Genomic DNA, 26,480 nt, shown 5'->3' on the forward strand with positions numbered 1-26,480 from the left:
TTCAAGGAGAGGGGGAAAAAAAGCTATTTTTTTTTTTTTTTTAGATTTTATTTATTTATTTGAAAGAGAGAGACAGTGAGAGCAGGATCACAAGCAGGGGGAGAGGGAGAGGGAGAAGCAGGCTTCCCGCTGAGCAGGGAGCCCGACGCGGGGCTCGATCTCAGGACCCTGGGATCATGACCTGAGCCGAAGGCAGACACTTAATGACTGAGCCACCCAGGCGCCCCCAAAAAGCTATTTCTAAACTATCCATTTTTATTTCTATTTTCTCAAATGTCTTTTGTTTTACTTTTGAAACATACTTCAATGCAAAAACTTATCATGGGAAAATAACTGACCAAAGAGAAAAGTGATATAGTAATGTACTATTAAATTCATTTTTAGTGGTTCATAAAAGTACCTCATTTATGAATTCAGTGAAAAACTTTGTCTTCCATTATCCTATTCAATCTACTTATGCTTATATAACTGAAATAAGAGAAGTACCCCTACAGTTTTATTTTACTTAGAACAAAGCTGGCAGGTTACTCCAAGAACTATGAAAACCAGTCAATTTTATATGTAGAACAGTCTATCTGGATTCTGGTAGCTATTAATAGATGTAGTCTCAAAGCACTTAATTATCAACAGCATCAGCTAATATTTTGGGGACCAGGCATTGTGCTAAACACCATAAACTATATCTCAATTAACTATCAATTAAACCCTATAAAGTAAGCACTATTATTAACCCAATTTTATAAATGAGAAAAATGACTCAGAGGTTAAGCATCCTGTTTTAGTTTACCTGTTTAGTAATGGGAAACAACAGAATTTAAACCTGGGCATACTGACTTCAGAACCACAACTCTAACTACTACATTATTCTGGTAAGAAGGCAAACTTATCACCGGTGAATAACAATGACCCAAATCCTATCTATTTTAAATCTTACTACTGTTCTCTCCATATCCAGTTACTATTTTTCTTACTTAGACCTGTATCTATAACTTGACATACCAAGACATTTTGACTTGGTATGACATTACTGACTTTTCTTTTAAGAGTTTTCTGGTTTCAGGTCTTATGTTTATATTATATTTAATACCTGATTTTGGGCAAGGAGCTAGTACCGTTTTGGAATGCTAACTGGCAATATGCACCAAGAATCATTAAAAATGTCATATTCTTTGACCCAATAATTCATAGATCAATGGAAGAGAATTTAGAACCCAGAAATAAGCCCACACATATATGGTCAATTAATCTACAACAAAGGAGACAAGAATATACAATGGGGAAAGAGAGCTTCTTCGAAAAACAGTGCTGGGAAAACTGGACAGCTACACTCATTAAGAATGAATCTGTACCACTTTTTTTTTTTTTTAAGATTTTATTTATTTATTTGACAAAGAGATAGTGAGAGCAGGAACACAAGCAGGGAGAGTGGGAGAGGAAGAAGCAGGCTTCCCGGAGAGCAGGGAGCCTGATGTGGGGCTCTCAATCCCAGGACCCTAGGATCATGACCTGAGCCGAAGGCAGACGCTCAACAACTGAACCACCCAGGTACCCCAAAACTGTACCACTTTCTTAAACCATTCACAAAAATAAACAAAATAGATTAAAGACCTAAATATAAGACCTGAAACCAGAAAACTCCTAAAAGTCAGTAATCTCTCAGACATTAACTATAGCAATATTTTTCTGGATCTGTCTTCTTAGGCAAGGGAAACAAAAGCAAAAATAAACAATGGGACTACATCAAACTAAAAAGTTTCTGCAGAGCAAAGGAAACCATAAACAAGATAAAAAGTTTTCTCCACTGAATGGGAGAAAATTTTTGCAAATGATATATACATTAAGGGCTTAAATATCCGAAACATATAAAGAACTCATACAGCACCACCAAAACGCCCCCAAATAATCCAGTTAAAAATGGGCGGGGGGGCAGAGCAAGATGGCAGAGTAGGAGACCTGGATTTCATCTGGTCCCAGGAATTCAGCTGGACAGGGATCAAACCATTCTGAACACCTACGAACTCAATAGGAGATCAAAGAAAAGAATAACAACAACTCTCTGAACAGAAAAGCGACCACTTTCTGGAAGGTAGGATGAGCGGAGAAGTGAACCCGAGGCGATATTCGGGAGGATAGGGCGGGGGAGGGGGCCTCCGTGGGCCACTTCTGGCAAGTGATAGAGCCGCGGAGCACAAAATCGGAACTTTTAGAAGTCGGCTCCGCTGAGGGACGTTGCTCCAGTGGCTCAGCGGGACAGTGTGGACTCAGGACCCTCAGGGTCACAGAAAGACCGGGGTGCCTGAGTGCAGCAGAGCTCCCAGGTACTGGAGCGGGGAAGCCGGCTGCAGAGACAGAGCCGAGGAGCAGGGTCGCAGCTCGGGGTTGCCATAAACCATGATCTGCGGCACATTGGGCCACTGCTCCTCCAGCAGGGACCCAACAAGCGGCAGATCGGGGAGACCCCCCTTCCTCCCCCAGGAGAAGCGGCGTGGAAGTGCACCACAGGGATCTGTTGGGATTGGAGACTCCACAAGGGGTTGGGTGCCAGAGATAGAAATGCTCGGTCACAGGCCGGGTGAGCATGGAGTGAGGCCGGAGACCAGGGAGACAGAAGTGATTGACTGCTTTTCCCTGGGGGCGCACTGAGGAGCGGGGCCCAAGTTCTCGGCTCCTCTGGCGGAGATTGGGAGGCAACCATTTTCACTTTCCTCCTCCAAAGCTGTACAGAAAGCTTGCAGGGAAAAAGCTGGGGAGAGCAAACCGGAGCAGATTACTTAGCCTGGACCAGCAAGGGCGGGGCAATTCCACCTCCAGCAAAGACATTTGGGAACCACGGCAACAGGCCCCTCCCCAGAAGATCAGCAAGAACAGCCAGCCAAGACCAAGTTTACCGATCAATGAGAAGAGCAGAACTCCAGCGCTAGGGGAATACTGCTCATAGAATTCATGGCTTTTTTACCATGATTCCTTAGTCTTTCAAAGTTAATTTTTTTAACATTTTTTAAAAAATGTTTTATTTATTTATTCATGAGAGTCAGAGAGAGAGAGAGAGGCAGAGGCAGAGAGAGAAGCAGGCTCCCCACCTAGCAGGGAGCCCGATGCGGGACTCGATCCCAGGACCCTGGGATCATGACCTGAGCCGAAGGCAGATGCTTAACCATCTGAGGCACCCAGGCGCCCTTAACATTTTTTTTTTTAATTTTTCTTTTTCCCTTTTTCAACCAACATCTTATCAATCCTTTTTAAAAAACATTTTTATTTTTCATTTTTTGTGTCATATTCTATCCCTTCATAGTAGTTACCCTTATTTTTGGCATATATATATATAAGTTGTTCTCTCTTTAAAATTTTGAGATACAGTTTCTTCGAACAGATCAAAATATACCCTAAATCTCTAGTGTATGGCTTTGTTCTAGTCTCCTGCCTGATCACATTCTCTCCTTTTTTCTTCTTTTTTTTAAAATCCTCTTCTTTTTCAAACAACTTCCTATCAATTCCTTTTATAAAATTTTTTATAATTTTCATCTTTACAGTCATATTCCATCCCTTCATTGTATCAACCCTTATTTTTGTACATATACAAGTTTTTCTTTCTTTAAAATTTTGGGAGGCATGTTCTTCTAATAGACCAAAATACACCCAAAATCTAGTGTGTGGCACTGATCTATGCACCAGCCTGACCATATTTGATCATATTCTGCTTTTTTTGTTTTGTTCTGTTTTTCCGTTTGTTTTTATCTTTTTCTTTTTTCTTTCTTTCCCTTTTCCCTTGGTTTCAGGTCTTTTCTGATTTGTTTAGAGTATATTTTCTGGGGACATTGTTACCCTGTTAGCATTTTGTTCTCTCATTCATCTATTCTCCTCTGGACAAAATGACAAGACGGAAAAAATCACCTCAATGAAAAGAACAAGAGGTAGTACCAACTGCCAGGGACCTACTCAATATGGACATTAGTACGATGTCGGACCTAGAGTTTAGAATCATGATTTTAAAGATACTAGCTGGGCTTGAAAAAAGCATGGAAGTTATTAGAGAAACCCTCTCTGGAGAAATAAAAGAACTAAAATCTAACCAAGTTGAAATCAAAAAGGCTATTAATGAGGTGCAATAAAAAATGGGGGTGCTAACTGCTAGGATAAATGAGGCAGAAGAGAGAATCAGTGATACAGAACACCAAATGAGGGAAAATAAAGAAGCTGAGAAACAGAGAGATAAACAACTACTGGGTCACGAGAGCAGAATTCGAGAGATAAGCGATACCATAAGATGAAACAACATTAGAATAACTGGGATCCCAGAAGAAGAAGAAAGAGAGAGGGGGGCAGAAGGTATATTGGAGCAAATTATAGCAGAGAACTTCCCTAATTTGGGGAAGGAAACAGGCATCAAACCCAGGAGGCACAGAGAACCCCTCTCAAAATCAATAAAAATAGGTCAACAGCCCGACATCTAATAGTAAAACTTACGAGTCTCAGAGACAAAGAGAAAATCCTGAAAGCAGCTCGGGACAAGAGACCTGTAACCTAAAATGGTAGAAACATTAGATTGGCAACAGACCTATCCACAGAGACCTGGCAGGCCAGAAAGGACTGGCAATGATATATTCAGAGCACTAAACGAGAAAAATATGCAGCCAAGAATACTATATCCAGCTAGGCTGTCATTGAAAATAGAAGGAGAGATAAAAAGCTTCCAGGACAAACAAAAACTAAAGGAATTTGCAAATACAAAACCGGCCCTACAAGAAATATTGAATGGGGTCCTCTAAGCAAAGAGAGAGCCTAAAAACAACATAGACCAGAAAGGAACACAGACAATATACAGTAACAGTCACCTTACAGGCAATACAATGGCACTAAATTCCTATCTTTCAATAGTTACCCTGAATGTAAATGGGCTAAATGCCCTAATCAAAAGACACAGGCTATCAGATTGGATGAAAAAACAAGACCCATCGATATGCTGTCTGCAAGAGACTCATTTTAGAACAGACACCCCCAGATTGAAAGTGAGGGGGTGGAAAACCATTTACCATGCTAATGGACACCAAAAGAAAGCTGGGGTGGCAATCCTTATATCAGACAAATTAGATTTTAAACCAAAGACTGTAATAAGAGATGAGGAAGGACACTATATCCTACTTAAAGGGTCTATCCAACAAGAAGATCTAACAATTGTAAATATCTACGCCCCTAACATGGGAGCAGCCAATTATATAAGGCAATTAATAACAAAAGCAAAGAAACACATTGACAACAATACAATAACAGTGGGGGACTTTAACACCCCCCTCACTGAAATGGACAGATCATCTAAGCAAAAGATCAACAAGGAAATAAAGACTTTAAATGACACACTGGACCAAATGGACTTCACAGATATATTCAGAACATTCCATCCCAAAGCGACGGAATACACATTCTTCTCTAGTGCCCATGCAACATTCTCCAAAATAGATCACATCCTAGGTCACAAATCAGGTCTCAACCGGTACCAAAAGATTGGGATCATTCCCTGCCTATTTTCAGACCACAGTGCTTTGAAACTAGAACTCAATCACAAGAGGAAAGTCAGAAAGAACTCAAATACATGGAGGCTAAAGAGCATCCTACTAAAGAATGAGTGGGTCAACCAGGAAATTAAAGAAGAATTTAAAAAATTCATGGAAACCAATGAAAATGAAAACACAACTGTTCAAAATCTTTGGGTTGCAGCAAAGGCAGTCCTCAGAGGAAAGTATATAGCAATACAAGCCTTTCTCAAGAAACAAGAAAGGTCTCAAATACACAACCTAACCCTACACCTAAAGGAGCTACAGAAAAAAACAGCAAATAAAGCCTAAACCCAACAGTAGAAGAGAAATAATAAAGATCAGAGCAGAAATCAATGAAATAGAAACCAAAAGAACAGTAGAACAGATCAACGAAACTAGGAGCTGGTTCTTTGAAAGAATTAACAAGATTGATAAACCCCTGGCCAGACTTATCAAAAAGAAAAGAGAAAGGACCCAAATCAACAAAATCATGAATGAAAGAGGAGAGATCACAACCAACACCAAAGAAATAAAACAATTATAAGAACATATTATGAGCAACTCTATGCCAGCAAATTAGATAACCTGGAAAAAATGGATACATTCCTAGACATGTATCAACTACCAAAACTGAACCAGGAAGAAATAGAAAACCTGAACAGACCTATAACCACTAAGGAAATTGAAGCACTCATCAAAAATCTCCCAACAAACAAGAGCCCAGGGCCAGATGGCTTCCCAGGGGAATTCTACCAAACATCTAAAGAAGAATTAATACCTATTCTTCTGAAACTGTTCCAAAAGATAGAAATGGAAGGAAAACTTCCAAACTCGATTTACGAGGCCACCATTACCTTGATCCCAAAACCAGACAAAGACCCCATCAAAAAGGAGAATTACAGACCAATATCCTTGATGAACATGGATGCAAAACTTCTCACCAAAATACTAGCCAATAGGATCCAACAGCACATTAAAAGGATTATTCACCATGACCAAGTGGGAAATATTCCTGGGCTGCATGGTTGGTTCAACACCTGCAAATCAATCAACGTGATACAATACATTAACAAAAGAAAGAACAAGAATCATATGATCCTCTCAATAGATGCAGAAAAAGCATTTGACAAAGTACAGCATCCTTTCTTGATCAAAACTCTTCAGAGTATAGGCAGAGAGGGTACATACCTCAATATCATAAAAGCCATCTATGAAAAACCTACAGCGAATATCATTCTCAATGGGGAAAAACTGAGAGCTTTCCCCCTAAGGTCAGGAACGCGGCAGGGATGTCCACTATCACCACTGCTATTCAACATAGTATTAGAAGTCCTAGCCACAGCAATCAGACAACAAAAAGAAATAAAAGGCATCCAAATCGGCAAAGAAGAAGTCAAACTCTCACTCTTTGCAGATGATAGGATACTTTATGTGGAAAACCCAAAAGACTCCACCCCAAAACTGCTAGAACTCATACAGGAATTCAGTCAAGTGGCAGGATATTAAATCAATGCACAGAAATCAGTGGCATTCCTATACACCAACAACAAGACAGAAGAAAGAGAAATTAGTCGATCCCATTTACAATTGCACCCAAAACCATAAGATACCTAGGAATAAATCTAACCAAAGAGGCAAAGGATCTGTACTCAGAAAACTATAAAATACTCATGAAAGAAATTGAGGAAGACACAAAGAAATGGAAAAACATTCCATGCTCATGGATTGGAACAACAAATATTGTGAAGATGTCAATGCTACCTAGAGCAATCTACACATTCAATGCAATCCCCATCAAAATACCATCCACTTTTTTCAAAGAAATGGAACAAATCATCCTAAAATTTGTATGGAACCAGAAAAGACCCCGAATAGCCAGAGGAATGTTGAAAAAGAAAAGCAAAGCTGGCGGCATCACAATTCCGGACTTCCAGCTCTATTACAAAGCTGTCATCATCAAGACAGTTTGGTACTGGCACAAAAACAGACACATAGATCAATGGAACAGAATAGAGAGCCCAGAAATGGACCCTCAACTCTATGGTCAACTCATCTTCGACAAAGCAGGAAAGAATGTCCAATGGAAAAAAGACAGTCTCTTCAACAAATGGTGTTGGGAAAACTGGACAGCCACATGCAGAAGAATGAAACTGGACCATTTCCTTACACCACACACAAAAATAGACTCCAAATGGTTGAAAGACCTCAATGTGAGACAGGAGTCCATCAAAATCCTAAAGGAGAACACAGGCAGCAATCTCTTCGACCTCAGCTGCAGCAACTTCTTCCTAGAAATATCGCCAAAGGCAAGGGAAGCAAGGGCAAAAATGAACTATTGGGACCTCATCAAGATAAAAAGCTTTTGCACAGCAAAGGAAACAGTCAACAAAACCAAAAGACAACTGACAGAATGGGAGAAGATATTTGCAAATGACGTATCAGATAGAGGGCTAGTATCCAAAATCTATAAAGAACTTATCAAACTCAACACCCAAAGAACAAATGATCCAATCAAGAAATGGGCAGAAGACATGAACAGACATTTTTCCAAAGAAGACATCCAAATGGCCGACAGACACATGAAAAGTGCTCAACATCGCTCGGCATCAGGGAAATCCAAATCAAAACCTCAATGAGATACCACCTCACACCAGTCAGAATGGCTAAACTTAACAAGTCAGGAAACAGATGTTGGTGGGGAAAGGGGAAAGGGGAACCCTCCTACACTGTTGGTGGGAATGCAAGTTGGTGCAACCACTCTGGAAAACAGTATGGAGGTTCCTCAAGAAGTTGAAAATAGAGCTACCATACGATCCAGCAATTGCACTACTGGGTATTTACCCCAAAGATACAAATGTAGGGATCCAAAGGGGTATGTGCACCCTGAAGTTTATAGCAGCAATGTCCACAATAGCCAAACTGTGGAAAGAGCCAAGATGTCCATCGACAGATGAATGGATAAAGAAGATGTGGTATATATATACAATGGAATATTATGCAGCCATCAAAAGGAATGAGATCTTGCCATTTGCAATGACATGGATGGAACTGAAGGGTGTTATGCTGAGTGAAATAAGTCAATCAGAGAAAGACATGTATCACATGATCTCACTGATATGAGGAATTCTTAATCTCAAGAAACCAGTTGAGGGTTGCTGGAGCGGGGAGGGGTGGGAGGGATGGGGTGGCTGGGTGATAGACATTGGGGAGGTTAGGTGCTATGGTGAGCGCTGTGAATTGTGCAAGACTGTTGAATCACAGATCTGTACCTCTGAAACAAATAATGCAATATATGTTAAGGAAAAAAAAAAAGAAGATAGCAGGAAGGGAAGAATGAAGGGGGGGAAATCGGAGGGGGAGATGAACCATGAGAGATGATGGACTCTGAAAAACAAACTGAGGGTTCTAGAGGGGAGGGGGGTGGGAGGATGGGTTAGCCTGGTGATTGGTATTAAAGAGGGCACGTTCTGCATGGAGCACTGGGTGTTACGCACAAACAATGAATCATGGAACACTACATCAAAAACTAATGATGTAATGTATAGTGATTAACATAACAATAAAAAATTTTAAAAAAAATGGGCAGAGGACCTGAACAGACATTTTTCCAGAGACATACAGATGGACAACAGACCCATAAAAAGATGCCCAACATCACAAACCATGAGGGAAATGCAAATCAGAACCAGAATGAGATATCACCTTATACCAGCCAGAATGGCTAGTATCAGAAAGATAAGAAATAGCAAGTATTGGTGAGGACATGGAGAAAAGAGAACTCTCATGAACTACTGGTGAGATATAAATTGGTACAGCCACTGTGGAAAACAGTACAGAGGTTCCTTGAAAAATTAAAAATAGAAGTACCATAGGATCCTGTAATTCACCTTCTGAGTATTTACCCAAAGAAAACAAAAGCACTAATACAGAAAGATATGAGCATCCCTATATTTACTGCAGTATTACTTATAATAGCCAAGGTATAGATGTAACTTAAATGTCCACTGTTAGATGAATGGATAAATAAGATATGGTATATATAAGCAATGGAATATTACTAAGCCATAAAAAGGAATGAAATCTTGCCTCTTACAACAACATGGATGGACCTAGAGGATATTATGCTAAGTGAAATAAGTCAGACACAGAAAGACAAAAACAGTATGATTTCACTAACATTTGGAATCTAAAAAACAAAACAAAACAAACAATATCAATAAAGAGAAACACAGACTCATCAATATGGAGAACTGGTGGTTACTAAAAAGAAGAGTATGGAGGGATGGGTGAAATGGGTGAAAGGGATTAAGAAATACAAACTTCCACTTATAAAATAAGTAAGTCACGGGGATGAAAAGTATAGAACAGGTAATATAGTCAGTAATATTATAATATACTGGGGTGCCTGGGTGGCTTAGTCAGTTAAGCGTCTGTTGATTTCGGCTCAAGTCATGATTTTGTGGGGGTCTGCACTCAGTGGGGAGTCCGCTTCAGGATTCTCTCCTCTCTAAAATAAATATTTTTTTAAAAAAGATTTTATTTATTTATTTGAGAGAGAGAATGAGATAGAGAGAGCGTGAGAGGGGGGAGTGTCAGAGGGAGAAGCAGACTCCCTGCTGAGCAGGGAGCCCTATGCGGGACTTGATCCCGGGACTCCAGGATCATGACCTGAGCCGAAGGCAGTCACTTAACCAACTGAGCCACCCAGGTGCCCTAAAATAAATAAATCTTTAAAAAAATAATATTGTAATGTACTTATTGTGATGAGGATTTTGTAATGTATGTAATTGCTGAATCACTATGCTGTACACCCAAAACTAGTTTAATATTCTATGTCAACTATACTTCAAATAAAAAAAGTCATATTCTTTGACCCAGTAATTCCACTTGAGTCACTTCAGTGAAATAATCCTACATAGGAAAAATAGATTCTCATTTTTCCTCGTCTTTTATACACACACACACACACACAGACACTCATCCAAGAATTATTTATTTTTTTTAAAGATTTTATTTATTTATTTGAGAGAGAGAGAATGAGAGAGAGCACATGAGAGGGGGGAGGGTCAGAGGGAGAAGCAGACTCCCTGCCGAGCAGGGAGCCCGATGCGGGACTTGATCCAGGGACTCCAGGATCATGACCTGAGCCGAAGGCAGTTGCTTAACCAACTGAGCCACCCAGGCGCCCCCTCATCCAAGAATTATTAAAGACAACAGAAAAGTATAAACAACTTACACATTTTATTATAGAGAAACAGCTAATTAAACTGAAGTGCATGTATTCAATCTATTATTTAGTCATTAAAAATCACTCTCTTCAAGACTATGAAGTAAACAAAAAAGCTTATTAAAAATTGGTGAAAAAGTAAAAATATGTAACACACTGGTTTATATTAGCAACTCGATAATTTTTTTCTTTGTTCTCTTTACCAGTTTTTCTTTAATGTGTTTATTATTTTTGTAGTAAAAAATTAAAATACACTCAAGGGGGAAAAAGTTGTGCTAGATTATTTTTTAGTATTTCCACTTCACAAAGAATCAAATCACAAAAAGGTCATGGACTTATCAAAGACCTCAAGTCAAAAACAGAAGCCACCTCAGGGGGGAAAAAAAAAAGTCAAAAGAAAAAAAAAAAAAAAAAAGCCCAAAGAGAAGTCACCTCTTAAATTCAGTACAGCCGGGCGCCTGGGTGGCTCAGTCGTTAAGCGTCTGCCTTCGGCTCGGGTCATGGTCCCAGGGTCCTGGGATCGAGTCCCGCATCGGGCTCCCTGCTCGGCGGGAGGCCTGCTTCTCCCTCTCCCGCTCCCCCTGCTTGTGTTCCTGCTCTCGCTATCTCTCTCTCTGTCAAATAAATAAATAAGTAAATAAAATCTTTAAAAAAAAAAAAAAATTCAGTACAGCGTATTCTGCAACCAAACTCTTCTGTAACACAAATTAGCTCACTGGTAAATAGGGGAAAGATTTTAATACAATGTGAAAATCACATTGGTTTGTAAGTGATTTTTACCAGCCTGTTTTTGCAATACTAAGTAATAACAGCTGAACCCCAAATAGGCTAACACAGTGGAAAGCTGCAAGCTGCTGAAAATACAGTATTGTACACAATTCTCATTCAACCCATGTTCTTGCTCTTGGCACAGCTTGGCCACATGCATTTTCTTGGAAGTGTTAATGAGCTCTTCTCTCCGAATCTTTATGCCTTTTACCCTGGCCTCCATAACCCTGTAGCTTCAACCCTTCCATCAGGCTATTTTCATCCTTTTTTTTTTTATCCTAAATTATAATATTTCTTTATTTGTAATAAATTTAATGTATCTTTAAAATATTTGAATATTCTTATATTAAAATTTATTTTTGTTGGTGTTCGGGTACAAAGCTTCATACTTCTAAGTGAGTTGACCCATCAGCTAGCACAATATTTTAGTGTTTTCAGAAATATGTAGTATGTAATATTACAAAAGAAAGATCTGTATATTTCATACCAAAAATTTTTTTAAAAGCTTTTACTTTTGTTTGGAAAATTCTAGTTTTACACACACAAAAATATCTAGTTTTATGAGAAACCACTTCTTAAAATGAACTGAAACCACTCAGTAAGAGGTCATTAATAATGTGCAAGGAAGTTTGCTTCATAAAGCAGAGCAAGTAAAGAAATAAAAGGAAATCTGGGCTAGTGATGTAACATTTCCTTTTATTAATCTTTTAAAAACAAGACTTCAATAATTGTTACACGCATAATTGTTACACACGCATTATTGTTACACATAATAAATGTCACTCAAAATAAGCATTAGGGTCAAGAGACTATGATGTGGGGTTTGAAAACTGTACTCTAATTTCTTAGGAGCGTAACTAGCATACCCCAAGTAATGAATACATCCACTAATAAAACAAATCCTAAAACCAAGATAATGCTACAAAAAAGTAGGTAAATGTACAAGACAATTTTACAAAGTACACATTTGTGTTAAGACTCCAAGTCAGAGGGAAAAAACTGAATTTCCTTAGACAAGAATAATTTAAAAGTGGAGAGCTCCAACAAGCCCAGTATAATCACTCTGCAACCCCTGCCTAGAGCTTCACTGTGTAAGGCCATGGCAGTATTTTGAGAAGAGGGCTCAGGATTAAAATGTATGACTTTTTCACATTTGTGCAGCCCATGCATCTCTCAAAGATATCTAACAGAGAGATCTGCGTATTTCCACACTATGTTCAATATCACAGTGATATATCTATTCTAGGACAAGAAAAATTAAATTCTGTATTGGAATTCTTGGATCATTTCTCAAAAGGTCAGAGGAGAGTACTTTTGCTTAGGTCAGTATTAACATTGCTCTGAGAGGAAATGCTTGACAGAGCTCAGAGAAGGTAAACTAAGGTACAGAATTTTCAATATTAGCCTTGTTATTAGAGGTATTATAAGAGCTATTATTGATAGCTCTTTTGCCCAAAATAACTAAGAAACCTCCTAAACACAAAATGTTGGTTATTACCACGCAGATTTTTTTGACTAATTTTATTTGTCCATGTTTTTAATTGACTGTATCAAAGACTAGGCAAACAAAAACATTTTTTCTTTATAGTTTTACCACGTTAGGACCCCTAAACATTATTTTAGCCCTCTATGTTTTATAAACATCATATAAAATTGAATTGTACTGAAACTTGCTTTTCCCCCACTAAATTCATTAACATGATTGCAGCAATAATTCACTTTTACAGATGACTAGTATTTTACTTTATGATTTTATACCAAAATTTATTATACTCTTGAGGACAATTATTTATGTTTGAGACTATTACAAGTAGCATTGTTATGGATATCCTTGTTCCCATCTCCTGGAATGTAACTGTCAAGAACTTTATTGGGGTACACAACTAAAAGCAGAATATATTGGGTAGAATTATTGGGTCACAGAGTATTCTTCTCTTCACTTTAACTGGTCATGACAAACTGCTACCAGGGATATATATGTATTCTGTTTACTCCATGTACGCATCAAAAAAATTTTTTTGCCAACCTGACGACTATGAAATTTCATCTCCTTGTGTTTTAATTTGCATTTCTCAGATTAGTAATGGGGGTTGAATATGCAGGTATCCTCCACTTTTCGAGTTCTCATTACCCTACTTTGCTTCTACAAAAGACTTACATTATGAGTACCTGTCAAAGAGGATTTTCACTTTTAGGAAAAGGCACAAAGTGAAAATAACATTCAGGGTCTGTTCTGAAGTGTGCATTATGTAGACTGTATGAACCTTGAGCAGGGAGAGTGGCAGTGCCAAGCTCCTTCCCAGGGGATCTATACTCACCACCTCAGCATCAAGCTGCCATAGCTTTGAACTGTACCTGTCGGATTTGGGGCTTTATCTTGATTTATTTTGTGCATTCCTTGGTAAGATGTGTCCTAAGATATCAGAAAAGCCTATGAGAGGTTACTTTTTGGCTTTGTGAATGTTTCCATATAAATTAATGGTAACTCCTTCTTCACTTTACACTGTTTGGGCTTCCTAAGGTTTTGCAGGAACACTCTACTTTTGGATAGCAGGAGAAACCTGTATACAAGAAATATCTTCTACTAATTGTCTATTTAAGTCATTTGTATTGTTTATATACTAATCCTTATATGTGATGCAAATATCTTTCCCTAGTAGATGGTTTGTCTTTTTAGCCTTTCTATTAGTTGCTTATGAATGAAAAAGTTCTTAACTTTAATATGATGGAATTTATTAACCCTTTCCTTTATGGTTACTGTAGTTTGTTTCTCATTTAAAAATTCCTTCCTAGGGTGCCTGGGTGGCTCAAGCATCCCACTTGATTTCGCTCAGGTCATGATCTCAGGGTCCTGGGATCGAGTTCCTCGTGGGCCTCCTCAATCAGTGGGGAGTCTGCCCGGGGATTCTCTCTCTCTCTCTCTCCCTCTGCCCCCCTGCCCAGCTCCTGCTCTCTGTCTCTATGTCTAAAATAAAATAAATCTAAAAAAAAATTTTTTTTTTAATCCTTTGTTGTGGGAACCAATCTGCTATTGGCCATTGGCATCCCTGAACATTCTTGCTGGATACGCCAAGAATGAAAAGCCTTTACTTGGGCCATTACTCAGGGTTGTGTTTGCTGCAAGCAAACTTAAAGGATGACCTAACATCTCCCAAAGAGCAGTTCGAGCTCCATGAACATTTCTTCTTTCATTCATGAGTTATTTAGAAGAATGCTTCCTAATTGCCATGTGATTTTTTTTCTAACTAATTTCTAACTTAAATGGTCCATAGGCTACTAATCCTTTCAATGTGTTAAAACTTGTTTGGTCCCAGTATATGGTTGATTTTCATGATTCAGCGGATGTTTCCAGTGACTGGATGAAATAGATGTCCACTGAATTAAGCTTGTTAATTACAGTTTAAATTTTCTATATTTGTATCAATTTGGGGGGGCTTGTTTTCTTTATTAAATACTGAGGCAGATATATTACAATCTCCCATTATGCTGGTGAAATCAGTCAATTTTTTCTGGTAGTTCTGTTAATTTTTGCTTCTTTTTTTGTGGTTATGGTTATTAGTTACATACAAATTTAAAGCTTCTATTATTCCTGGCAAAAATGAAACATCTACCATTATGTATCAATTCTTTTTCTCTAGTAATTCTACTAGTTTTAACACCTATTTCAAATGATATGCCAGCTTTCTTCCCACTAATATTTGCCTGGTATATTTTTTTTCCATCATTTTACTTTCAACATTTTTTCCTTTTGTTTCCATCTAGTCTCAGCTTTAAACCCCATAGAGCTGAACATTTTAAATATAAGGTATAGATATATTTACTTCTAATACCTTATTTGGTGTTCTACTCCATATTTCTTTCTATTTTTTGCCTTCTTTAGGATTTTTTTTTTCCTGATTCCATTTTTTTATCATTTATTAGTTTGGAAGTTATATATTTATTTCTATTACTAAAGTGTTAACCTTAAAATTTTTATCATGCATTTTTATCAAAATCCAAAGTTACCTTTAATCTAAGTAATAAAAAGACTTTTCAATACTAGCTCCAATCACCTCCTCCTGGTTTATAAAATAATGGGTATTTAGTAAATAACTATAATAACTTGCACTTTAGTTCTAGCTTTTATTATTCATAGTTAATATTAATAAGTAATATTGTTATAGTTAATTTTTATTAATTTACCCATATACTTACCACTCTCTGATTATTCCTTCTTGAATCTCATACTTGCTATGACCATTTTCTTTCTACATAAAACACGGTCTACTTTTGAACTTTCAGATTTTATTTACCTGAGCATGTCTTTATTTTACCCTTTGTTTAGGAAAGACATTTTTGCTAGCTATAGAATTCTAGGTTGAACTAGAGTAGGTCATAGTTGTTAGATTCATTTCCATTGAATATATCATTTCACGGTCTTCTACTTCCATTATTGTTATTGAAACCTGATATTCCTCTAAAGGTGTTCTGTTTTCTCCTAAAATTTTCCCCTTTATTAACCTATTTTATATTTCCCATTTTCTTGTCTGTGTTGCATTCTGGATTTCTTCAGATGTCTATCTTTCATTGTATCAATTTTTCTTCAGTGGGGTCTATTTACTTTTATCTATCTTTTGAATTTTAATTTCAATTACTATATAGTTTTATTTCTAGAACCTCTGATTCTTTACGAAATGTTTGCTCTTTTCCTCATTTTAAGTCGTCACTGAACATATTAAATGTACAAATTTTATATTTTACATCTGATAATTTCAAGATGTGAACTACTGGCAAGTCTGATTCTGCTGATTCTCTTATATTATGCCTTGTTTCCTTAGTTTGCAAATTTTTATTATAAGCTACTCATTTTCTTTTTTTTTTTTTTTAAGATTTTATTTATTTGACAGAGTGAGAGTGCAAGCACAAGTAGGGGGAGGGGCAGGGGAATGTGAGACATGACCTGAGCCAAGGACAGACGCTTAACCAACTGAGCCACCAGGCCCCCCTAAGCTATTCATTTTCTTTTCTTTTTTTTTTAAGATTTTATTTATTTATTTGACAGAGAAAGACACAGCAAGAGAGGGAACACAAACGGGGAGTGGGAGAGGGAGAAGCAGACTCCCTGCCGAGCAGGGAGCCCGATGCGGGACTCGATCCCGGGACTCCAGGATCATGACCTGAGCCGAAGGCAGTCGCTTAACCAACTGAGCCACCCAGGCGCCCAAGCTATTCATTTTCATTAGAACTTTACTAAAACCAACTCCCTGATGATGATTTGTGCTGCTTCTGTCAGGTCCCCAGGAGTAGTAACAATGAAGGATCATTTTAAATTCTTAGCTTGAGGTTTAGTGTGAATTCAGGCAAACCTGTGTGAGGGCTAGTTTGTGGTTAATAAATTTTCAGTAGTGATTTTATTTTTCCTGTTAGCAGCAATATTCTTATAACTTTCTTTGTCCTAAGGACATGAAAGGAAAGAATATCTAGATTACTCTTATGTCTAGAAGTTAGAGCCCTTTAGGGCTCCACAGTAATGGGGAAAACTATTTCCTGCTAGGTATTTTACCTTGGCTGGGTCTGGGCTTTGCTTCCTTATCCTGAGCCCCACAAGGCTAAGAAAACAGAAACTCAATTGATTTGGTAACTACCCTCAAGGCAATAGCCAGCTTCAGTACTCAGCTTACTGCACTGGGTTCTCTCTGGGTTTCCAATTAGTGTTCGGTCTAACTATTCTTTATTTTGTGCCAGAGCACTGATGCATTTTATCAAGTATTTTAGGTTGTTTTCAGCAGAAAGGCTGGTCCAGGTATTTCGTTTGTCATGCTGCTGGAAACAGATGTTTATATTAGTTCCTGATGGCACTATCATAACCTACGTTATCCTGTATCTTAAAGTACTGTTTCTTAAGTTTCTTCTGCTTCAACACACTTGAGGAATTTAACTCACTCCTCTATGAGTAACAGTTGCTCATTATGACGGTGATTCCCAACTAGAAGTAGGTAGAGGACATTTCCCTGGAGGTGGAAGGTAGTGATAAAAAATTGTGCACATTTTTTTAAAAAGAGGTGGTTCTTCTCATCCCTTTTAAAAATCATATTCATTAAAGACAGGAAAGATATTTTAATCCCTTTAACTATGATTCAGGCTTGTCATTATAAAGATACTTGTAAAGAATATTTATATGGGCTTTTCAAGTATATAGGACTATTTACCACTTTATTAGTGTTTCTCAAATTAGGATGTCCCATGGATATACTCTGGTGGCCAAGAGTTTTGCAAATTTTCATTCTGTGCCTTTATTTCAGTAACAGTATAAAAATGTATTTCACTATTTTCAAAGAGAAAAATGAAAGACTTATTAAAAAAATTACTTCAGGAACTAAAGTCAGTGATTCTTAAAATTGGATTTATAATTTTTTTCTTTAAAAGGGATCCATGTATCATGATCTCAGGGCCCTGGGATGGAGCCCCACGTCAGACTCTCGGCTCGGCAGTGAGTTTGCTTCTCCCTCTCTGTCTGTGATCTCTCTTGCTCTCTCTCTCAAATAAATAAATCTTTAAAAATAAATAAATAAAAGAGATCCATGTATTATTCAAGTTGAGAAATATTGCTCCACGCTAAAAGGCTTCACCTTGCTATGCTTGAGTTACTGGATTAATCTTCTTAGTTCATTAGATCCTAGTTTTCATTTGTACTGCACTCACTCTACCTGATTACACAGGTGTGTGATCCCTTATCTAAAATCCTTGAGAGCAGATATATTTGAGAATTCAGAATATTTTAGAATTTAGAAAGGAACTACAATGCAAATATGATATGTTGTACGATGTGTCGGTGAGGTTTGAGGCAGTACCCCATAATAAATATGTCAGTATTTCTGTAGCAAAATGTAGATTCACACTAAGAGAGTAAATAAAGACCATCAATTGTCTTACATCAGTTCAGATCATGTTTTGCTACTAAATATGCTAAGAGAATATTTTGGTTTTCAGAGCATTTTGGATTTCTAAATTATTAACATAGTATTATATTACCATTATCTGCTATAGACTAGAAAGCCAAAAAATTTTTATTAGAATTTCATATAAGATCACAGCCTGGGTGGCTCAGTCGTTAAGCATCTGCCTTCAGCTCAGGTCATGGTCCCAGGGTCTTGGAATTGAGCCCCACATCGGGCTCTCTTCTCAGCCAGGAGCCTGCTTCTCCCCCTCCCACTCCCCCTGCTTGTGTTCCCTCTCTCGCTGTGTCTCTGTCAAATAAATAAATAAAATCTTAAAACTTTGTAATTTTTTCCCCAAGTATTTAGAGTCCCTTTTTTGTCCATCTGTGGTTTAATAGTTGAGGATACAGAATAGGTAACTTCCTGATAAACAGGAAATATATATTATGAATTCTAAAATGTCAGAAGTACCTAAATGTATATAGAAATTTAAAATACATCTCAAAGCTAATGTATTAGCTATATTGGATTATGATTACAATATCACTACACCTTACAATGTGGAGAAAAGGTAGAGAAAGAAAAGTTTAACAGATATACTATTCAGAACAACCTCTCTTGGTCCTTTTCAAAGAAACAAAACAAACAAACAAAAAAAACCCAAAAGCCCAACCCTTTCACTCCTACTACATTCATGGCTCTATTGCCATAATTGTATACTATTTTACCATAGAATCTAACAACTATGGCACAGCTGCAAAATGAAAGGAATTAATACATGTAATACTAGGAGATACTTAACAGAAACTTGAGAGGACAGTGTATCTGAAGTTAAAATTGTGAAGGTTAAGCAATTTCATGTTATAAAAAATAGTAAAATCTAAATCACTATTCTTGATATTATAATCACATCTGGTGGCAGTAAAGCAGAGAGTTAAGAGCATGAGCTTGAAGAGATATTGCCTGGGTTCAAATCCCAGCTCTGCCACTCAATAGGTTATAAGATCTAATTTAGTATTATGATAGTACTGACTTTCATAAACTCCTAATACAAATTAACATGAGAATATAGAGCACTTAGAAAAGTGGTAGAGAGTAAGTGCACAATGAATACTAGCTACAGAGATGATAATTATTGTTAGTTGTTAATTTTTAAATCATTATTAGTTTCCTTCCTAAAGTAGATTTATAAATGGTACATCTTTCAAATACAAAAATTAGGGTACAAAATCAGTAACAATACTTTATGTTTTGAAGTTTGGGAATTAAAAAAAAAAAATCCTAACATTAAGGATGGGTCTCCCTTATGACCAATGACACTGGCAAGGCAGCCACCTGAAATTAGGACTTCTCAGAAGAGTGCTGCAATAACAATTTCATCATTTTCTTTATAATGTGACTTTCACTTCCTCATTCTATTTGTTTCCATGCACTTTATATGTTGTTATATCAGTATTTTACCAATCATGCTACATGACAGAACTCTTCTTCAAATCTTTCTAGTTTAAATAACTAAAAGAAATCAAACCACATAAACTTTTAGAACTTTTTTTTTAGTATTTTGTTATTAATGCCTCCAAAAACTCTTAAGTTCCTTTATTAACAGCTCTGCCTGATGCTAACATTCTCACATACACACACAAAGATAATTTATAAAAAATAAATACACTACCTCTGAAGTAAAAAAAAAAGTTGAGTTTTCACTAGTAATGACATTCTTAATGACAAAAAGAAAAAATATCTACATATATAGTACATTCATTTGTATCCAGCCAATTCAGAATCTACTATCCTGTTACAGAATTCTTATCAAGTTAAAATATTCAAGATAATAATCTCTTCTTTGAAGATACTACCTATTGTTTTGTGATTTCAGCATAATATCTATAGTACTTTAAAACTACGGGTTCATAAAAAAATGGGTAAATGAATATAAAATTTACTTAAAACCCCCAAATCAGGAGGTGCCTGGGTGGCTCAGTCGTTAAGCATCTGCCTTCAGCTCAGGTCATGATCCCAGGGTCCTGGGATAGAGCCCCACATGGGGCTCCCTGCTCAGCAGGGAAGCCTGCTTCTCCCCCTCCCATTCCCCCTACTTGTGTTCCTTCTCTCGCTTTGTCTCTCCTTGTCAAATAAATAAATAAAATCTTAAAAAAAAAAAAAAATCAGGCTCTCAGTCCAGCAATTCTCATGAATATGAGACTTTTTTAGTGTATACTTTATTAAGTAATATAGATCCATAGCAAATAAGGAATAATTGCAATTAACTCAGTTCTATTAATGATGTGTTTAATACTTTTAAAAAGTGCTTTTCAGTATTACTGAATCTCCTGATGTTACAGTTTTCAATTTTTTTTTTTAAAGATTTTATTTATTTATTTGAGACAGAGAGAATGAGAGAGAGAGAGAGAGCACATGAGAGGGGGGAGGGTCAGAGGGAGAAGCAGGCTCCCTGCCGAGCAGGGAGCCCGATGCGGGACTCCATCCAGGGACTCCAGGATCATGACCTGAGCCGAAAGCAGTCGCTTAGCCAACTGAGCCACCCAGGCGCCCGCAGTTTTCAATTTTAATTAAGTTTTTATCTTACCTATATTACAGTTCTTCAAGCCTAAATCTAAGCTACTATTTGTGAAATAATTTCACAAAAAATTTATTTTTAACCCATTACCTAGGAATTCTCATTAAGAAATTTTTAAAAAGCACCAAAAAATACTCAGATCAAAAAAGACAGTCTTGATATCCCAAAGCAAATTTATTCCAATTTTTTTCCTTTCACCCCCCCAGCTAATCATTGAGTATTTCTTTTCCTAGCATATTTCCTAGATTAATTCAACAGCATAAGATTCTAATAAGCTTAACATAAAATATTTTAGCAGTTTTTAATTACTAATTATTTTCAAAATCTTAAGAGTTCCTCTTTAAAAAAAAAAAAAAAAGGAAAACCCCAAAAGGGTAATGAAGAAAATCAATTTTGCTGTTAAAAGCTTTTTTACTACACTAGAGTGAAAAGGAACCATGCCATCTGTTATGTTTTACTAGAACTGGGAAGAAGATGAAACCAACACTTGAGCAATTGTACAGCGAAACCCTGAAGAAGACTTGCTGTCAGCCCTACGCTTAAAGCAAGGAATGATTAACCCTGAACAATATGGCAGCCTCTAACCTACAGCTAAAGTTCTCACCATTTTCACTCTTCTAGTCTAGCTTTCTACTTAATATGTCTCATTATAAATATTTTAAAACATGTAAATTCATGAAGCATGTGACAAATGAATATTATTTTTTGGTTATATTTAATTAAATGCATTTACAATTTCTAATTCTATCTTTTTACGTGGCTTAAGACATTTGGAAACTTTATTTTTATTAATTTTCCTTCTTCCCTCCTACCAATAACTTAATGTCATGAGTAAATCAAATAATCCTGCAAACGTAAAAGAACAACCAAAGAGTAGGCCCCATCTTAGATTTGTGGCTTTCCCATCCAATCACTTTAAAGTAACCAATATAAAAAACTAGACTTGGGCTAAGACAACCCTAGCAAAGGTAAACACTCTTTCACTTAGTTCAGGTCACTAAACAATGTTTGCCGTAGAAAAAACAAATCTACTACAGAGACACGGCATAGTACAGAATTCCAAAATGTTTGTGATTTTATTAGCACAGCCTGGCAATTATCTCAATTTGTTACCATAATTTAAGCTTTCCCTGATGAAGATAAATACATAAAAGAAATTTCCACTCAATTTCCCTCTCTTTCCCTCACCTCCCATTCTCTGCAGGAGTGAACTATTTTCATTGATTAATTATAATAAAATAAGTTTTCTCAACCCTGGAAGCCACAGCATTATATTTCCAGGATTTATTCAACAGTATAAGGAGCTTATTATATAATAAGCTCAATATAAAATATAAGATCAATATAAAATATTTTAGCAGTTTACAGATACTAATTTTTTTTAAATCCTAAGAGTTCTTCATTTTTAAAAAAAGAAAAACAGTTTCATTCCTGTTAATTTACCACACTGAGAACAAAAACAAAGTGTGACATTTATTGAGCACATACTATTTGCAAGGCACTGTGTAACAAACCTAACACATACTAGAACTCTTAAGATATTCCACTGACTCAAAATACCTGATAATGTTGGTAACCCTCAGGTAAGAAAAAATTTAGACATATAAAAGGAAGGAACTCCATCTTTTCTACTGAATAACAATAAAATCTTCATTTTGATTAAGATTCTCTATTATAAATAATGTCTACCCCATAAAATCCAATATTGAGATTAGAGGGTAGAGTCAAATACCAAATGTACTGCAAAAAGACGGGTGTTTGATTATAGTGCCACATGATGTCATGTATCCAGGACAACTGAAGCATTATGGTCTCTTAGGGATAAAACTGCCTCTTGGTCATAGATTAAGGTGACACAGCATGTGATCCATTGTCTCTACACAAAAAATATGTGCAGCTGCATTTTCCAGTCAAGAAAGGGCGGGAAAAGGCGGGGGGGGGGGGGGGTTCCGAATACAAAAGGGTCAAAGATTTGTCTCATAGGGAAACTGTTCTTCAAATAGGGGTAAAAAAAGAAATAAAATTGAGTGAAGGAAAAGACCTTTCTCCAACTCATGATAAAAGCATAAAACACTAAAATCTGGGGGTACAAATTCTGTTGTAACCTTCCACTGAATCCATTTTTCTCCTCCCCTAACTTGCCCAGGTACACCGTGTAAACCACGATTTAAACGCCATTTCTATCTAAATAGTTTTGTGCTACTTGTACACAGTATATAGACTTCCCCTACACATTGTTGCAGCATTTTTCTCTTAAAAAAAAGTGTTTCAGTTGTTCATCAGTTTCTTGGGGAAGTTAAAATGAAGCAATAGCTTTATAAGTAAAAAAAATGAAACACATTGGCTTCTAACCAGTCAACAAACCCGGTATTTTCTGTTTAAGGACCAAATGCTTTTCCGCAAAATGAATGCTAGCAAATAACCCCACCTTTCACACACAGAAATACTGATTTAAAAAAACAGTACCACAAAAGACCTAAATGCAGTGAAAATTGTTTTCTCTGATAAGAATAATAGCTAGTTCTAATAAATGTTTAAAAAAAGTTGATGACAAAGTAACTTGAAAACTCCTATTACCATCTAAAACATAGCACTAATTTACTTTACCTGTTATTAAATATGATAGGGAAAAGCAGCACTACTAGCTCTTAGAGTAAATCTAGCTTAGAAAACCCATCTTTTCTCAACCTTTGGGGTGGCAATCAAAGTGGTGTACAAAGGAAAATATGTTAAAGGCTGGAAAACACTGACAACACAGAAAAAAAATCAGTAATGGAGGGAAATATCCATGCCATCTAGAATTAGAAGTAATATCACCATGCCACAAACCATACAGTGACCAGTTAACCAACCAGCACTTTGGTTCTTTGACAGTCCTATACCAACCACACTAGAAAAGTAATGTTGAAAGGAACAAAGTTACAGAAACTTGAAAGTCAACAGATCTAATAACCTAAAGTACACAGGTAAATTTGGTTGGCATTTGAATACAAACAGGAAGTATTCTTTGTTTTCAAAATTTATTTATGTAGAAATTATTTTTAATGCTTTGAAATAAGCCATGCAGTAAATCTCCTACAGCCAATTAAATTGTTCCACTGAAAATAAGCATCTTTTAAAAGAATATTCAAGATCGGGAATACATTTAATAAAGGCAGAAAACAATATCTTATCTTACTAATAGCTTTCTATACCAAATTTGGAAAGCAAAAGTAAACTTAGGACTCTATATCAGTTGATTTAATATATAGATATTACATGTAATTCTAAAAACAACACAAAAGTATGATTAATTAAAAGTATGATTAAAAGTAAGTACATTTTAAATAATAAGACTCAACTAACCCTCTACGTATAATTAGCGAAGTAAAATACATTTATGTGAAAAATTATTAAAGATATTTATGTTATATCTTTATATAATTTATATAATATATTTATATAAATATATTTATTATATATATATAAATATATTTATATTTTATATATTTATATATAAAAAATATATAAATAGACTATCTCCAGGGCATTGTAGAAAGTAACACTTAGGGGCGCCTGGGTGGCTTAGATCGTTAAGTGTCTGCCTTCGGCTCGGGTCATGATCCCAGGGTCCTGGGACTGAGCCCCACATCGGGCTCCTGGCTCAGCAGGGAGTCTGCTTCTCCCTCTCCCCTTGCTCATGCTCTCTCTGTATCTGTGTCTCAAATGAATAAATAAAAATCTTTAATAAAAAAAAAGTAACACTTAACCTAATAAGCTAAGTTTCTAAATAAACTTACTCAGAATATAACCTAAATCCTAAACAGCCAAATCAACTGTAGCTGTGTAGCTAAGAGGTCTAGTTGTCACTACCAGTAGATAGGATCAGCCACCAAATGGATGTTAGTTCCATTTGATAATACAGAGAATACTGACAGCAAAATGGCTGCTTTTCTTCTTGGAGGTAGATCAATGTTTGTGGTGGTGGTGATGGTGTGTATGTGTGTGTATTTGTGTGTTTTGTTCTGACCTGTTGAATTTGGCTTGTGAGATATTCAAATAGAGTGGGCGTTTGGGATATATGTGATCTAAAGTTCAGAAGAGAGGTGTGGTCTGGGGATAGATTTTGGAGAAATAGTTAAATATGAAATCTGGCCATTTTTCTCCATTTTCACGGTTACAACAATAGTCCAGATCAATACCATTTCTCATCTAGACAGCTGTAATTGTGTTCTGCATAAACATACACAGAGGCTCTGACAATACCTTTTTAATTAGTCTCCCTGCATCTATGCCTGATCTTCTTTTATTCTCTACAATATAATTTTATAAATGCAAATCTGACAAGGTCCTTTTCTTTCTTAATCCATCAAGGGGACCCTGAGGTCCAAATGAATAGTCCTTTACATGGTACATGAGACCTGGCCTGACTTAGCCCCTGTCTAACTTCTCTGGCCACATCTTTTGCCACTCTTTCCCCACTTTAGATGTCTGAATGGGCCATACTTTCTCCGCCCCCAGGGCCTTTACCTTACATCCTTTGCCCAACACACTCTTGATTTCACCTAGCTCTGGCTGCTATTTATCATTCACATCGCAGCTTTTAAATTTTTAAGGGAAACGTTCTCTACATCCCAGACTAGACAGGGCCCTAAATTCTGTCCTTCCATAATATCCTATACTTTTTGATAACATTTATCATACCTGAGAAGGCTTAAGACATCTTTCCTGACTGAAAGCTGCACAATGGAAGAGCTCGTCGTCTGTTTTGTTTACTGCTCAAATAATTGTCATCTGTCAGATCTTGGTTCTAGCTCTGCTACCACATAACTTGGACATCTATAAAATGAGATGGTTGGATTTTCATTCTATACTAATCTAAATGCCATCAAAAACTGAAATTCAAATATTACCAACTCTCCTGTAGATACATACATGGTAAAACCTGTATTTCCTACCCATATGTATATTTCCTATGTGTGTGTATAAATCATGTACACATGATTTATGTAAATGACAGGGCTAGTGCTTTCTTATATAAAAAATTCACTGAATGCTTATTGATACCAGGAATTGTTAAGTGCCTTACCAGTATTAACTTTTAATCTTCACAACAACTCTACCAGGCAGTTGCTATTTTTAGTGTCCATTTTATATATGGAAACAGATACAGAGAGATGGAATGGTATGTTCATTATCACAAACTCTAAAGTGGCACAAATGGGATACAAGCTCAGGGAGTATGGCTCCAGAGCCCACACTCTTCACTACTACACTAGTTGCCACCCTGCTTAGATTGCTCCACAGTACAAAAGACTGAAAAAGTACATGCTATCATAAATGTATCTGATTCAATATCTATATCCTCAAGCTAATCCTCCTCTACTTGAAGTTAGCCCAAACTACCCTAATTCTGTACAAATACCTCTTGTGCATTTCTCTATTTATATTCTTGCTCCTGCTATTCTAACATCCGGATT

The 26,480-nt window shown here is 36.6% G+C and overlaps 1 protein-coding gene across 2 annotated transcripts in view; it reads right to left on the reverse strand.

Annotated features, from left to right (window-relative positions):
- Positions 1-26,480, reverse strand: part of FOXN2 (forkhead box N2) — a 66,753-nt gene that overhangs the window by 28,005 nt on the left and 12,268 nt on the right. The gene's annotated exons all lie outside the window — the stretch shown is intronic.

Source organism: Mirounga angustirostris, unplaced genomic scaffold, assembly GCF_029215605.1.
Source record: "Mirounga angustirostris isolate CCGP_5_RB_7025 unplaced genomic scaffold, mMirAng1.0.hap1 SCAF_10, whole genome shotgun sequence".
Lineage (NCBI taxonomy): Eukaryota > Metazoa > Chordata > Mammalia > Carnivora > Phocidae > Mirounga > Mirounga angustirostris.